Source organism: Mus caroli, chromosome 10 (genome assembly GCF_900094665.2).
Source record: "Mus caroli chromosome 10, CAROLI_EIJ_v1.1, whole genome shotgun sequence".
NCBI classification, from domain to species: domain Eukaryota; kingdom Metazoa; phylum Chordata; class Mammalia; order Rodentia; family Muridae; genus Mus; species Mus caroli.
Genome location: NC_034579.1, coordinates 73,904,056 through 73,909,995, shown reverse-complemented (window position 1 = coordinate 73,909,995; position 5,940 = coordinate 73,904,056). Strand labels below are relative to the sequence as shown.

General features: G+C 54.0%; 1 protein-coding gene across 3 annotated transcripts in view; it reads right to left on the bottom strand.

Moving 5' to 3' along the window:
- The window catches only part of Arid3a (AT-rich interaction domain 3A), a 28,515-nt gene extending 26,880 nt beyond the window's left edge, over positions 1-1,635 (bottom strand). Inside the window, exon 1 of one of the 3 annotated variants that reach the window (XM_021174410.1) lies at positions 1,422-1,635. The gene's annotated coding sequence lies outside the window, so the exon portion shown is untranslated. Of the gene's footprint in view, positions 1-933; positions 1,001-1,277; positions 1,343-1,421 lie in introns of those variants that run through there. The other 2 variants (XM_021174411.2, XM_029482997.1) reach the window with 2 other exon arrangements.
- Positions 1,636-5,940: the final 4,305 nt, after the last annotated feature.

The window sequence follows — 5,940 nt, the reverse complement described above, 5'->3', positions numbered from 1 at the left end:
AGAGAGAGAGAGAGAGAGAGAGAGAGAGAGAGAGAGAGAGAGAGAGAGAGAGAGAAAGGTCACTAGCTCGGCCAGGCCTTGCAAAACACGGTTATTTGGAGTTGTGCAAGGCCAGGGCCCGAGGGTGGCGAAAGGGGCCCCTCTCTCCTCCGAGGGAGGTGGAGGGGGAAGGGCAGGAGCTGGGGAGGGGGCTGGGAAAGAAGGCACTGTGCCCCCCCCCCAGGAGACGTGTGCAAAAACACACCCCAGTCAGAGGACAAATGTAAAACAACAACAAAACAAACAAACAACCCCCCCCAGTGGAGTCGGTATTTCAAAGGCTTCTTGGAAAGAGCGAGCTTGGGGGGGGGGGTGACCCTGCTGCCCAAGTCGTAAAAAACGGAAGATATTTGACAAACCCGCTGCGAGTTGACACACACGCGCGCACTCCGCGCTTCCTGCTCCCTCTTTTGTGTCCGGGGGCGGGGGGGGTGCCTGGGACCCTACCGAAGGGATCTGGATGGGCGCACCCCGCGGGGCAAGTGGAGACCCCAGTAGTACACTGGAGCTAGGGAAAGAAATGGGGGGGGGGAGATGGGCGGACCCCGCTGGACACAGGTTTGGAAGAGAAAAAGAACTGTAGGTACCGGGGCGTGGTGGCGCGCCCGGCCCGGGATTTTCCCAAGCACTTGGGAAGGAAAGCTGCGGCAGGGGGATGGCCTCGAGTTTCAGGCTAGTCTGCGCTTTAACTGGAGTTCTAAGTCAGCCCGTACTACACAGTAAGATCCTATCTCCAAACATCTTTTTTAATTAATAAGAAAAAACAAAACCATGTTTCCAGAGCGCAGCCCTCAGTCCTCTGCGCGCGCGTACATACACAGACACACACACCCCGGGTCCGTTTCCTTCCGCCAGGGGACAGCGCGCACTCGCGACCCCCGCGCACTCGTGTACCGGATGAAGGTCTCCAAGATCTACAACCGCGACAGCCACCCCAACTCTGATCCGTCGAGTCGCATACTCAGCCCTGCACCCCTCTACGCGCGCGTCTTTGCCTAACTTTGGAGACCCCGCAATTGTCGGTTTCCAGGGTGCCCTACGCTGCCACCTTTAGGAGAGATCGCTGGAGCCGCGATGCAAAAGGCCTTACCGCTCGGGGTGGCCCGGGGGGCGCATGCCCGGGTGCCCGGAGCCCAGCCCAGAGTCCAGCCTGCTGGTGGCCTCCGGTGGCCTCTCTCCCCCTTGGCCTCCCCCTGGTGCCCAGTGCACGCTCCTGGCTCCGGGGTCACCCGCCTCACCGAGTCTCCAGGCCGCGTCTACATCTCCATCCGTCTGGATCGGATAGGGACGAGGTCTCCGCGCGCGACCGGGCCCCCCGCCCCGCCCCTCCCCCACCCAGCAGACGAATCGCCGTGTGACAAATTGCTCTCAGATGCAAATACCTCGCCGGTGATTCAGCAGCCCCGGGGACGCAGGAGGTGGTGGTGGGTGTCTCTCCAGGGCCCCCCTTTCCAAGCTTTCCCAGGACACCACACCGGGGTCCCCCTTCTCCAACTCAATCTGAGGACGTCCACGGTGGGAGGAGGTGGAGGGGAGCCGGAGAGCCGCCACAGAGTGGACGGAAAACTTCAGGTCGCGGCCCCTTTAAATGATAATAAATAATAAAAGGAAGGGGGAACCGGACTGAGGGACGCTCCGCCCCCATCTTAGGGACCGTGCGCAAAGTGCACGCCGCAGCCCACGGCGCAGAGGCCACGAGCGGGAGGGCGGGGCTGCGAGAGCCCCATCGCGGGAATCCCGAAGAGTTAAAAAGGGTTCCTCGCCCCACCTCTGAGCGGAAAGTCACCTGGGCCCCCGGCCGTTTCCTGGTTTCACCCGGAACGCAAGATGGATAAGCCAAGCTTGGAGCTGGAACCTCCGCCCACTATGCTACCCTAACCTTCCGGGCCTGAGGCTCCACGTCTCTGAAATGGGCTTAAAAACTCCGGTTAGGCTAGATCTGCGGGGGCTGGGACGCGGGGGTGTGAGGGCGCTGCGTGCGCAAAAGCACGGGGTTGGGCTGCGCGCGCGTTCGAGGAAATGCGAGGAACCGTGACGACCGTACCTAGGAGCGAGGGAAAGGAGGGCCATCCTTTAACCAACTCAGTGAAGCCCCTGCCTCGGTCCACCCAGTTCGTCTCGGTAGAGTACTGGATTCTGAGGTCCCATTTTGCAGGCTGGAAAACCGAGGCATGATGTGAGCTCAGCTAGAAGTTGAGACGACTCTAGTGGGTAATGCCAGTGCTCAGGGCAACCCCCGACCTCGACTAGTTCCCCATAGGTGGTGCTCAGGTCCCTTAGACTGTTGTGGGGATCTTGAGCAGTCTGCCCCTTGAAAGCCACTTGTGTGAGTGTCTGGGGAGATGGGATGGCTCCGGCCAATCCAAGTCCCGGGAATCCTCCCTAGAATCCGAGACTGCAGCGGTTGCTTGGAACCTTAGCCCGCAAGGCTAAGAAAGTTGCAGGTGGCAGCGAACTAACTGCGCCTTCAAACTTTAGACACCTTGATGTGTTGGGGTGTGGCTCCGGGGTGGAGCTGGGCCTTCACACCAGCATTCTTCTCCAGCATCAAACGGGCTAGCAGATCTTTCTCCCTCAACCCTCGCAATGAGTACACTGACCCCAACTCTAATCATCTTGTGTGTCCCCTGTAAACTTAGGCAACCCCCCAAAACATCCTGCCAAGATAATGAAAGCAACATACATTCCCATTCTCTCTCTCTCTCTCTCACACAAACAAACACACGAGAGAGAGAGAGAGAGAGAGAGAGAGAGAGAGAGAGAGAGAGAGAGCAGAAGGGCTTCAGCAGCTCACACATAGAGGTCCTAGGAAAACTTAGTGGAGTCAGCTTTCTCCTTCCACCTTTATGTGTATTCTGGGACCTTTACCTTGCTGACCCCTAAAATACTGTTCTTAGTATTTTTTTTTAATAGAATCTTCAAAGACAAAAGCCTAAATCTGCTGGTCCCTTTTTTATGGCAGGGATATATTTAGCCAAGGGTCCAGGTGGCAAGCATAATGACATAATGACAGGTCTCCTTATGACAGGTCTCCTAATTCACAAGATAGAATTCTGGAGACTTGAAAGGCATCCGACTCGCGCCGCGCACACTGCGCGCCTCCTGCGGGGCGCCAGCGGAACGGCGCCCAGGATAAGATTTTTCATCATGGAGGCGGGGCTTCAACCTAGCAGTGGTGACCGCCAGGTGGTGCTATCGCACCTAAAAAGACGATTTCCCACGTTAGATTGGGAGAAACAGAGGCCTGAAGTTCTCCTACATAGCTTTTTTTCTGTTGAAGATGGTGTGAAGTCATGATCCTTCTGCTTCAGTGTATCACGAAGTTAAAGTACAAGGAACGGACACGCATGGCCACATCATTTTCAGATTGTATTGATACTTTTGGATCCTGGAGATAATTGCTCTACCCGGGACCCGGCCCAGCCCCTCATTGGGGGTATTGTAGGCGGGAGGTGAGCTGGATGTCAACAGTGGCTCCCGCCTTTATACTCCGGCGCCTGAGGCAGAGGCAGGGGGATTTCTGAGTTTGAGGCCAGCGTGGTCTACAGAGTGAGTTCCAGGACAGCCAGGGCTACACCTTGCCAAGAGACATCCTGCTTAGGAAGACAGACAAATACGGGGTCCCACTGTGTAGCCTTGGCAGGCCTAGAACTCAGAGACATCTGCCTACTGCAGCGTTTGTCTCTCATGCTGTGGTTCCTCTATAGAATTTTACTTCTGAGGCTTTTGGGATGGAGTCAGGGTTTTTCCTGTTCTTAGATATCAGATTTGCCATTTCCTGTAGGCCTCCTTTCTAACCCTAAGGGTGTATGAACCCCTTGAGAGTAGATTCATTTCAGGCTGGATTTGTAATTGGGCGGTGGCTTTCTGGAGGTGATTAAAAGGGGAGCTGGGGCCTGATTTTTAAAAATGCATTATTTTACTATAAGTGTAATTTGTAAATTAATATGGCATCTTTACTCCTTTACCTTTGCTAGTCCCCGATAGCCACACAGAGAAACCAAGATTTATTTCCAGCTGCACTTCAGTGGCTGGGCAGGACTGGTTTATACTAGCTCCTCCTCTAGGCTCTCCCTGCCCCAGCTCTACAGTGCCTGAACAGTAATGTATCCTAGCTCTCTCTGCTTCCGAGCTTTTCCCATGGTGTCTTCTCGGACCTCTCCTGTGGCGGCTCATCTCCTCATTCTTTCGGCAGATCTAAACCTCTCTCTCTCTCTCTCTCTCTCTCTCTAAGTCTCCTTTCTCCCCACCCGCACCCCTGGTGGCAGAAGTGCCCCACCCTATTCTCTTTTCTGCCCAGCCATTGGGTGATCAGCATTTATTGACAAGGCAGAGAATAAACGGTAAGAATTGTTTACACAAACTCCTTAAGGGAAGCTCTTAGTATAATCATTACAATGCCCTGTCTGGATTGAAACAAGATTTGAGGGCACAGAGATCAGCATTTAAATAACACATGGGTGAACTTTACACAGTGTACCAAAAACAAACCAAACCAAACAAACAAACAAAACATTTTACCTACACTGGTTGGAGGAGGAGGAGGAAGTCAGGGGGAAGGGGGAGGGCAGGAGCAGGGTTGAGACTCGTCCTGTCTGCTACTTCCTTCTGCTTCCTGGTCACCCTGGCTGAGCAGCTATGATCAGTTCATTCATCTTCCATGATTCTGAGCCCACCAATGCCCCCGTAGAGGCAATATAACCGTTTCTTCTTCAAACTGTGCCCCCCTCAGGAAATGACTCAGTCCATGAAGCGCTTGCCTTGAGGGGTGAGGGTTTCATTGTGGGAAGAGTTCAGTCCCCAGAGCCCCTGGAGAAACCCAGGCCTGGTGGTGTGCACCTTCAATCCAGCACTGGGAGACAGGAGGATTTCTGGTGCTCTAGGCCAGCCAGCCTAGAGGAATTCCTAGCTCCAGATGCAGAAAGAGCCCCTTCTTCCACAGCGAGATGGAGCCTAGAGGAATTCCTAGCTCCAGATGCAGAAAGAGCCCCTTCTTCCACAGCGAGATGGAGCTAGGCATGGTGCGCTCCCGCTGCCTTCAACCTCAGCGTTCAGAAGCAGAAAGATCACTGTGAGGTCTGGGCTAGCCTGCTCTACATGGTCACCTCCCTGGTACTCAGAACTACACCTACTGGGACCCTGTCTTAAAACTAATACCCATAAGGTGGGGCTGAGGGATGGCTCAGGGGTTAAGAGAACTGGATCCTCTGCCACAGAGCCTTAGTTCCATTCCCAGTACCTACACGGACTCTCACAACCACATTAACTCCAGTCCCAGGGGATCTCTCTTCTGGCCTTTGTGAGCCACCTGATGTGGGTGCTGGGAATTGAACTCAAGTCCTCCGGAAGAACAGGATTAACACTTAACTGTTGACAAACTCGCTCTCTTTTTGAATTAAGAAAACTTAATATGAGCTGGGTGTGGCAGCACACCCCTTTAATCCTAGCACACCAGAGGCAGAGGCAGGTGGATCTCCAAAGTTGAGGCCAAGGCCAGCCTGGCCTGCAAAGTAAATTCTAGGACAGCCGGGGCAACACAGAGAAACCCTGTCTTGAAAAAACAAAACAACAACAAAAATGTATGTGTATGGGTATCTTGTCTACATGTGTGACCGTACACTGTATGCATGGAGCATCAGATGCCCTAGAACTACACTTACAGATGGTTGGTGGATGCTGAGACCTGCACTTGGGTCCTCTGGAAGAGCAGGCAGTGTTCTTAGCCACTCAGCTGTCTCTTCAGACAAGTTGCTGTTTTGGGAGACAGGGTCTCTCTCTGTAGCACTGGCTGTCCTGAAACTCATTCTGTAGGCCTTAAACTAACAGAGATCCTCCTGCCTCTGCCTCTCAAAAGCTGGGATTAAAGGCGTGGCCATCTCAAAGAGTTTTGCTTGTTTGCTT